At 39.6% G+C, this 10,140-nt stretch overlaps 1 pseudogene; it reads right to left on the reverse strand.

The window, feature by feature from the left end:
* Window positions 1-3,433: 3,433 nt before the first annotated feature.
* On the reverse strand, window positions 3,434-4,254 carry LOC119856308 (annotated as a pseudogene).
* Between the last annotated feature and the right edge of the window lie 5,886 nt (window positions 4,255-10,140).

The following is a 10,140-nucleotide window of genomic DNA, read 5'->3' on the forward strand; positions in this document are numbered from 1 at the left end:
TTACTTAGCATAATTATGTTGTCATTAGAACATCATTTTAAAATGAAGTGTTTCCCAGTGTCCTCAGCCTAGTGAGTTCCTGTTGTAGGTTCTGTCCAACAGGGTGTATACACATCAAAACTGATTTCCTATGATTAGGAAATTTCATGACGACAACTTCAGAATATCAACTAGTATTCACAAGTCTTACAGACAGACCTCCCCGCACACAAACAAATCAAGCCATATGAATCAGGTGTGTGTACACTCAAGTCAGCAATTCTATCGCTCAGTTTTCTGACGGACTGGTGCCACCCCTCCACACCCTCCAAAGCAGGCTTGTGTGCTCCTTGCCACCAAGAACCAGTTTGGTGTTCAGAGTGTATTAAACTTTCAGAATTAACATGAACAATGCCTAAAAATTACCGATATCCAACATTCAAAATTATAGTAATAAACCTGCTGGTGGTTCAGATCAAGTTTTGTGTGGGTGGATAGTAGTTCTGTAAATACTATTTGGCACTGAAAGGATGAGGACAGGGAATCTAGTGGGACCAGAGCTGAGACAGATACTACAGTTCTCTGTGTCTGGAGAGACCTTTTTGATCAGTGGAGAAACCATAGAATCTGCTGAGACTGGAGATGGAATGACAGCCACTTCCATGAGGAAGTTGACAGATGAACCTGCCCCTCCTTCCTCCTGCCCATGATTGAAAGGATGTGGGAGAACCTCAGAGGGAGATATTCACAAATATTTCCTCTCAAGAAATGCGAGCTGGAATTCCCCACAGGCATGACTGCTTGTTATGATTTGGGTGATATTATCAAAGAGCTCAACTGAACACTCTCTTCAGCATGACCCTTTTTTTTTATTAAAGATGTGATGGAATGAAGGGGAATAGTTTTCCCCCAAAGCTGAATGGGTTTGGGGTTGTTAGACTTTTTCAGAAGAATTCCGTATTTTTCCTGGGTTGTAACTGACTGACGTATTCCACCAAATGGGGAGCTGCATTTTAGAGGTGACAAAAAGAAACTTTGATAATCCTAGTACAAAATGGTCTGTTCCTGTTCTCATTATTCACATGTAATTTTGTTTGTGGTGTTCACCCAAGAATGAATTTGGCCTGGGCACACACAGAGGTAATGGGATCAGGTGGTGGGGCCACAAACCTCACAAGAGTGCATGTGAACACAGACTTAATATTGGGGGCAGTGCTAGTAAATGTATGGTGGGTAGGTGCTGGATACATACAAACCAGATTTGATTTTGGTGGGGGGAGAGGGTATGTGAATGCACATAAACCTGATTGATGGGGTATGGGCAAGTTAATTACAAACTAAAAATTGATGTGTATTAAGGGGTGCATGCAATCTTGTTTAGTGGGGGGAAAGGGGACCAATGTAGCATCTTCCAACACAACCGTCTACTACACCAAACATCCAAACTGACAAGTTTTGGGGGGGTGGGAAAGTAACCTGGTAAAAAGCAGAATAGGAAAAGGTGGCAGACTTCAGGTGTGGTGTGTGTGGTCTGTTTGAATGGAAAGGCTAATTATCATTCAGTAACGATTATTTTTAATATGGAATTACTGTGAATGGGGACACTGATTCATCAATGTTGTTAAGCATGTTCCTAACTGGAAGCACTAACATCAGTGAGATGGCCCACATACTTTGAATTAGGCACGTGCGTAAGTACTCTTTGAATTGGGGTTTTAAGGCTGAACAATGCCAGGGCTTTTTTTATTCTCCTTTTTTTCTTTTTGGTTCAATAGGTATTTAATTCAAATTATTACTACTATAGATTGCCATTTTATATAAAATAAATATTTATTTATAAGTAACAAATATCTATGGTAAATGCATAAATAGGAAGAATAAATAAATTGACAAAAATATCCTGTTATAAATATTGTAAAATGATCTGAAAATATTTTCACAGTGCACAGAGAATAAATAGTAACAACAGCTTTTAAAATTCCACTGCATCTCATTTTAAATCATGTGTAAAATACTACTTGATTTTGGTTAGTACTTCTAAAAATGTTGGTATTTAAATTTCTAAACTTCTTTGTGAGTATGTCCTATATTTGAAAACCCCATAATTCCATGTGGATTCTCCTGCTAGCACTGAGGCTGAATGGCTTGTCTTTTATGAAATAACTGGTATTTCTTCACATTCATCCTGTGAACCTGTGGGTGCTTTCTTCCTGGTCAGAGAGTCCCATTTTCCATCATTGCAACCACACATTTCCAGATGCCCAACTTGCTGATGAGTCTGTGTTGGAATCTCTGAATGGAACTCTCACCTCAGGTAGTTCTGGAGAGATTGTCGCAAAAGCGGCAGGAAATATGTTGGAAAATTTCCTGGATTGCCACCTGGGCATTCCTCTTCAGGGTCACTCGAGACTTGAAAACCCCTTGGGGCCACCTGAAATGTCTCTCTTCACTCTGACATTAGAGGTAAATTATGCACATCTTTTTTTTTTTCTTTGAAAGTTTTTCTAGTTTACATTTGTTATGTTGTTATACTTTGTTTAAACTGCATGTTATAGTTCAGAGATGAGATTTGATCAGAGAGGAGTTGAACCACAGAAATATAGAGCAAACACATAATGTCAACAATGTTTAAGGTCTAACCCTTTCTTAATTTTCTTGTAACTTTTTTTGTATCAATATCCTTCATTTTGCAATTTAAACTTTGAGTAAATCAACAGAGTATTATTACATAAAAGTTGGAATTTCATTATGGAGTGAGTGTATAGCATAATACAAGGTCAAGTATTATGGAGTCTTAGAAGACATTGTGGGAAAGATCAGCAGAGAGGAGGGAATCCACAGCACGGTACAATTTCATCCAACTGTTAACTTCTGTAGTCGCTGCATCCTCAGATGGAATGAAATGAGATTTGGTTGAAACACAAAGGGAAAAATACATTTTCCATTGTATAAATATCTTTCCATGCCTCATAATCTCACAAGTCTTATGCTCAGTTCATACATTTTTATAAATGTCTCTAGGAAACTTGTCAAGCTGTGGAATATGATGAGGACAGATTAATAAATAGCAACCATGATCATAATAGAAACACACTACATATGTGGAAATCAGAGTACTTTGCAGGTGGAGGGAAACTATCATTATTTGATGACCAAAGTACTGGTGAGGTGGCTAAGGGTTCCAAATATGTGTACTTTGTTGCATGAACTGCCGATTATGTAGTGCATAACAGCACCTGATATGTGGGAGATTATGAAGAATCGCAAACCTAAATAACAAAAGAAACACAGAAAAATAAATCCATGTAATTTGCAAATCCATTTCCAGCAGAGGACAGGAAGAGCCTGAAGCTGCTGCCATTGACCCCATAGAAGAAGGATCAGGCCCTGTATAAACAGTGTTATAAAATATCCACTATCTCTGTTCAGCTGTATAATTGACACTAATATTAATTCATTTACTCCAAGGAAAAGATTTGTACAGTACCTTAGTTACTAAGCCTTCTATTGAGTTGTCAATCAGTACAAACCATCTAGGTATTTCCAGGTGAATGATCTCCCAGGCACACAGGCTGTATTGCTTTTCTTTCAGGAAAGCATCTATTCCCTGAAAGTATTGTTTCACTCTCCAACTGGTGAGCTGGAGGTCCTCACTTTCCGGGTTGGTTAATTCCTTCTCCATTTGTGCTCTTAAACATGCCTCCAGCCACTGAATTTGCTGGTACTGTGCACTTTGGAACCTGACTATGGAAGTCCTATCCCAGGCACTTTGGGTGAGGTTTTTGCTAAAGATGTTGAAGATCTCTTAAAGAATCTCTTGGGTTGCCACCTTGGCATTCTCCTTCTGGGACACTGGAAGTTGGGCAACATCCTGGGTGGGCTTGAAAGCTGCCCTTTCATTTATGCATTGTGAGGGGAAACTTCCACTCATTTTATTCAGAAGCTCCAAGCTCATTTTGTTCTGCTGGAAGTGAAGCATGGTACAGAGCCGAGATGAGATTTTAGTAGAGAAGAGCAATACAAGGCAAACATGCAGCAAATGCCTGGTGGTCATGATGATGTCTGTACACTCCTTTTCTTTGTGTGGAATCTTGAGCCTGGAGTTTATTGAGGGTCCTACATAGACTGCTGTGTCTTTCCTTTATGTCTCTGAATCCAAGTATTTGGTTGGAGAATTTTTCTTTGATCATTTTCTATTTACAAGATTTTCCTTCTGGGAGGTTTCAGAGTTTTTCTTTGTTTTTCTTGCTTTTTTTCTAGTTCTTTTACCACCTTACCTCCCTTTTTTTGGGGTGGGGGAGGGTGAAAGTGGCCACCAAGACGATATACAACCCTGTTATCTTGGATCCACATATGTACAGGTGTTAAATCATAGAAATTAATGTATGATAAAAGGTCATCCACAATTCCAAAGTGGTATGGAAAAGACCTTTAATTCATCCAACAGTGCACTTCCCATTCATAACCTCTTTCATTTGAGAGACAGAAATAGTTGAGGAATATTTAAAGTTTGCTAGGCATGGAGGAAGTAAATGTGGGCGGAAAGGGTTAGGCCTCCCCAAAATATTGGCAAATCTCAACTTTAATCATTTCCTCCGATTTAGAAGGCGCATTTAAAATCTAGACAGCACAAATCATCGGTATCTTCCTTCTGTGAAACCATAAGAGAGAGTGCTCTGAGAAAATGAAACCTTAACTCGTTATTTCCAGGTCTTAATATATATACTGGAGCTGAGTAATAGATGCAATTGAAAGGTGTGATTATCATGTCCTGTTGATCACTCCAAGTAGCTGACAATTTGTGAAAAATTGAGAATAATTCATAAAACAGGATGAGCAATTAGTACAGTAACACATGCTAGAGAGGTACCCACATGAATGACTATGATTCACAATGTGGTCAGAAGGAGGTTATGCAGAGAAGTCACATTATATATATTTTACCAAGTGTGTCCCTGGGATGAAATAATTCAATTTTTTTTAAAAAATGAATTTCAGTGTTCACTATTTTTTTGCTGGTTCCTTCTCTTTTAATATTTGCCTTCTCCTTGCCTTGGGCAGGGAAATTCTTCTGGTTTGTTTAATTCTCTTCACTTCCTGTGGTCACGTTTCATTTACTGGATCTCAAACCCTAGAACAAACTGTTGTGCTGGAATGTTGTGCAGGGAAATGTGTTTTCATTCAATAAGAAAACAATGTTCACTGAAATTAAAAAAGAAAAATCACAAACATTTTTGTGCATATTAATTTGGTTAGAGTCTCCAAATCTTCTTGCACTTTTATAAGAAATTTGAGATTTTTAGATTCAAATTTTTGAAAGACACTCTGCAAAGCAGAGAAAGCAGACTTACCAGAGTCCCCAGATTGTCATGGGCTATCTCCCCATTCTCCCATGACTTTCCAGGGGTGTTGGGCATCTGTATTCCACACCAGGGTGAAATCCCAGGGGAAGATATTGCAGGGTACTGAAAGCAAATGATCAAAACTGCAAACCCAGTATATGAATGAGACCATGCTTCTGGTTGCTCTTATTACTTGAAACTTCATACCCTCCAGCACCCACTGTTCCAGCCTGGGGCAGCCCTGGTAGAGTGGCTGTAATGGAACCACGCTGATAGAGACCACAAGGGAGGTCTGCCAAAGCCCTAGAAGTGAAGCAGACACTCAGGCACTCTGTGTGGAAAGATTTCGTATTCTGTGCAGAAGCCATCGGGTCATCTTATTCTATGATGAAAGCTGGGGACACTATTTCCTCCTGCCTGCTAGTGGAATGATAAGGGAGAGCTTAAGTGGGGATGCATTAGTGGTGTTTTCCTCCCTTTTTATCCACCTGTGGTTGGCTTTCCTACAGGAACAGCTAAAATCATAGATGACGGATAACATCAAATGGCTCTTAAGTAGATTAAAAGATTCTTCCACGTAAGCACAGTTTAAAAACAATGTGATAGAATGATTGTTAGGAGGTTCTCCTCTGGACTATAGGGGTAATGAAGAAGTTAGACTTTGAAGAGGAGTTTGTATCATAGGAGTCAACTTCTGTTCCCGCCTGTGGGGGCTCGACCCCCACCCCCAGCCCTACCACCACTCCACCACTTCCACAAGGCTCGGCCCCCTCCTACTCCCTCCCTGTCCCTATTCCAACTCCTTCCCCAAATCCCCACCCCGGCCCCGCCTCTTCCTCGCCTCCTCCCTTGAGCGTGCCACATTCCTGCTCCTCCCCATCCCTCCCAGCCCACCACCAAACAGTTGTCTGGTGGCGGCCTGGCAGGAAGCCCTGGAGCACCCATGGAGTTGGTACCTATGATTGCCAGAATCACCTCTGGAGTCTTTTTTAAAAATTGGAGTCACATTAGCTATCCTCCAGTAAGTTTACACACACACACAGCCAAATTTGTCATTACTGGTGAAAAAAACATTTGCCACTCTTTCTTTCACATTGCTGTTTGCAATAGGGAGATCCTTTTTGCCCTCACTTTTTGAGACAATTCAGAGCCACAGCTCTGCAGACATATAATGAGAATTTTAGAAGAAAAATGAAAACTAAATGCAAACTGGAAGGTTCCCAGCTTTCCAAAGCTCTTTCATCTGTGTGCAGAAGGAGAGGAGAGACCCTTATTAAATTGCTTCAGAATCATTAAGAAAATGGATTTTATCCTTCTCTAATATAAAAAGAGTAATATTTAGCTGGATTTACTTGTAAGAATCAGAGGATAAATAAAGTGCATTTCAAGGTCAGCATATGTAGTAAAAAAAATCTGTCAATGCTTGTTCACTAGTATTAAGCTTCACATTTTGCCTGGGTTCTTATTACCAATAAAGCCATTTAAAACTCTAAAGGAGGAAATTAATGTTTTTTCTGTTTAATGCTGGTTTCCCGATTAAAATACAAGTATTTACTTTGTAATGTATCATTCTCGAGGGCTAAATTCAATACAGAGATTCAATCTGAAAGCATTGGGAGAAAAAACACTTTCTTTCATTCTCTTGATTAAACTGAGATACAGTATGGTGAAGCAGCCAAGCATCAAGATTCTGCTCTGCCATTTTAACCTATAGACTGGATGGGCAGAGATCCATGGTAACCGAAACAAGGGGAAATCGTACAGCAGTAAAGAGAATTGAAAGGGGTGAAGAGATTATTTTTTCATAAAATGTTTTCCTTTTAGTTTTGAGCTGGCATGACTATATATGTTGTTGTGCCCCACTGGATGGCTGTCTAATCACTTGGATCAAGATACTGGGCTGGAACAATAGTTCAAGCCAGAAAAATTCAAGTTAGAAATTTTTAAGTGAGAATGACTAGCCATTGGAATAAATGAACAACAAAAGTGGTGTATTCTCCATTTCTGTTTATCTATAAGAGTGGATGACTTTCTGGAAGAAATGCATTAGCCAAACACAAGTTATTGGGCTCAATGCAGGGGTAACTAGGTGAAAGTCTATGGCCTGTGCTAGGCAGGAGAGCTGACTGGGTGATCACATAGACCTTTCTGGCCTTAAAAAATCTCTTAAACTTTCCTCATTGCCATTAAATGAAACAATCAGTGGGTTAACATTTTTAGCTTGGGATCAGTAACAAAGAACTAATCTGTCAGTCTTGTCACTTATTTCAACAGAAGCAGGAATAGGGTATTTTACTATCATTGTTGCTACCACAGTGTTTTTCTTAATGGGCCTGATTCTTATTTACACCCAAGCTCTTTTATAATGCTTTGACATTTATGCCCACTTTAAGGCCCTTCACTCTGCCAGAGTAGTGTAAAGGAACATTAGTGTAAATGAGAATCAGCCCCATGGTCCTCAGATACCTTTCTGAAAATAAGTAATTCTATTTTTGGCTCAAATTATGCTCAGAATGTTTGGATCCCTAGGCTACAGTTTGTATTAACATATCTAATGATGCGGTTTGTACTAGTGTCTACAATGTAGTTAGTAGAGAGAAGAGAAAAAACAGTGGACCTGATTCTATTCTCACTTGCAATGGAGTAAATCGGGAGTAGCTCCACTGACATCAGCAATGTTAACTCGGTGTAAAAGTGGTTTAACTGAGAGCAGGATAAAGATTGGCATAAACTCTGTAATCCCCTCCTTCTTGGTACACAGTCTATTGTAGCCTACAGAACCCCAGGGCAGTAGAGCAACAGATAACTTTGATTTTTTATTTTTATTTTTGTGACTGTTCTCAGTCCTTAGAAAAACTCCTTTAAATTCTATGTATTCAGAGGTCTACAAAAATATTAAAAGTCAAGAAGGCCTAAATTATGAGGAAAGATTCAAATAATTACACGATTGTCTAAACAAAGAATACATGTAGCCACAGCATTGTCCACAAGTAACTGCAAGGTATAAACACCAGGCACAGATGAGAAAATTAAACAGACTAAAGGAAACGTTAGACTAAATATCAGGAAAGTTTTTTTCCAAATGTGAGATTTCTAGTCTAGGGAACTGTTTCCCAAAGGAAGTTGTCATTACTTTATGATTAGATTGGATGAGGCACTTGAAATTATACGGCATAATAAAGAACAATCCTGCACTGGTAGAGAAATGATAGAATCCCCTAATAGGTCCTGTCTCTCATTTCTATGATTCCATGTTATGGCAAACCTGTTTTACAAGGGCAAATATGCAACATGGTGTGCAGAAACTGATTTAGTTTTAGGCAATTTTACAAATGTTTCCAGCACTTTTCTATAAAAACTTTGCCAAAGAGGGAACCCTCAAATTACTTCTCACGAACACTAGATCTTGGGAGGTAGGGGAAGGCACACTGCCACCGAACAGAGAGGAAAAGTCCCATTTTTAATAATTTTTGTCAAAAACCAAAATGTTGTGGCTTCATTTAGAATTCCACCAGTTTTCGGTTCAAACAAATGTATTTTTCACAAGAGAATATATCTTTTTAGTGAAAATGCTAGATTTAGACCAGGACACTTGCAATATTTTCCATCCTTTTCAGCAGGGAAAAATTTGCTGTTGACCAAATTTGAGACTTGGACTCATTGACTTTAAAGTCAGAAGGGACCATCATGATCATCTATTCTAACCTTTTGAACATGGCAGGCCACAGAACCTCACCCACCCACTCCTCTAGTAGAGCCATTTAAAGACTTCAAGTTACAGAGAATTCACCAGTGACACTAGTTTAAACCTGCAAGTGATCCATGCCCATGCTGCAGAGAAAGGCAAACACCCCCCACGATCTCTGCCATTCTGACATGGGGGAAAATTCCTTCCCAACCCAAAATATGGTGATCCATTAGACCCTGAGCATGTGAGCAAGACCCACCAGCCAGACACCTGGAAGAGAATCCTCTGTAGTAATTCAGAGCTCTCCCCATCTATTGTCCTATCAGCAGCCACTGGAGATATTTGCTGCTAGTAGTTGCAGATCAGCTACATGTCATTGTAGGCAGTCATGTCACACTATCCCCTCCATAAACTTTTCAAGCTCAATCTTGAAGCCAGTTAGGGTTTTTGTCCCCACTGCTCCCCTTGGAAGGCTGTTCCAGAATTCACTCCTCTGATGGTTAGAAACCTTTGTCTAATTTCAAGCCTAAATTTGTTGATGGCCAGTTTATATCCATTTGTTCCTGTGGCCACATTGGCACTTAACTTCTATTTATCTCTCTAATAGAAATCATATCTCCCTCAGCCTTCTTTTAGTTAGGCTAAACAAGCCAAGCTCTTTGAATCTCCTTTCAATAAGGTAGGTTTTCCATTCCTTGGATCATCCTAATAGCCTTTCTCTGCACCCATTCCAGTTTGAATTCATCTTTCTTAAACATGGGAGACCAGAACTGCACACACTTCTTATGAACACTTGTGAAGTCAATGGGAGTTTTGCTACTGACTTAAATAGGAATTGATAAGGATCTTAATGGGGGACACTTAAAGGCTGACTGACGTTCTTAGGGCTTGTCTACTCGGTCAGCTACTGCACAGCAAGCAATGGTATGAATATGCAGCGCACTAACTTGCCATGCATTAACTTGCTTTGTGGACCCTGCAACTGTGCACCAAACGTTCCATAGTATGCTTTTACGCACTTCTCTTTGAACTGTATCAAAACATACTGTGGAACTTTTAATTTATGGTAGCAGGATCTACATGGCAAGTCAGTGTGCAACAAGCTGGTGAACTGTAGATTCACACTCTGGA

Source organism: Dermochelys coriacea, chromosome 5 (assembly GCF_009764565.3).
Source record: "Dermochelys coriacea isolate rDerCor1 chromosome 5, rDerCor1.pri.v4, whole genome shotgun sequence".
Taxonomy (NCBI): Eukaryota; Metazoa; Chordata; order Testudines; family Dermochelyidae; genus Dermochelys; species Dermochelys coriacea.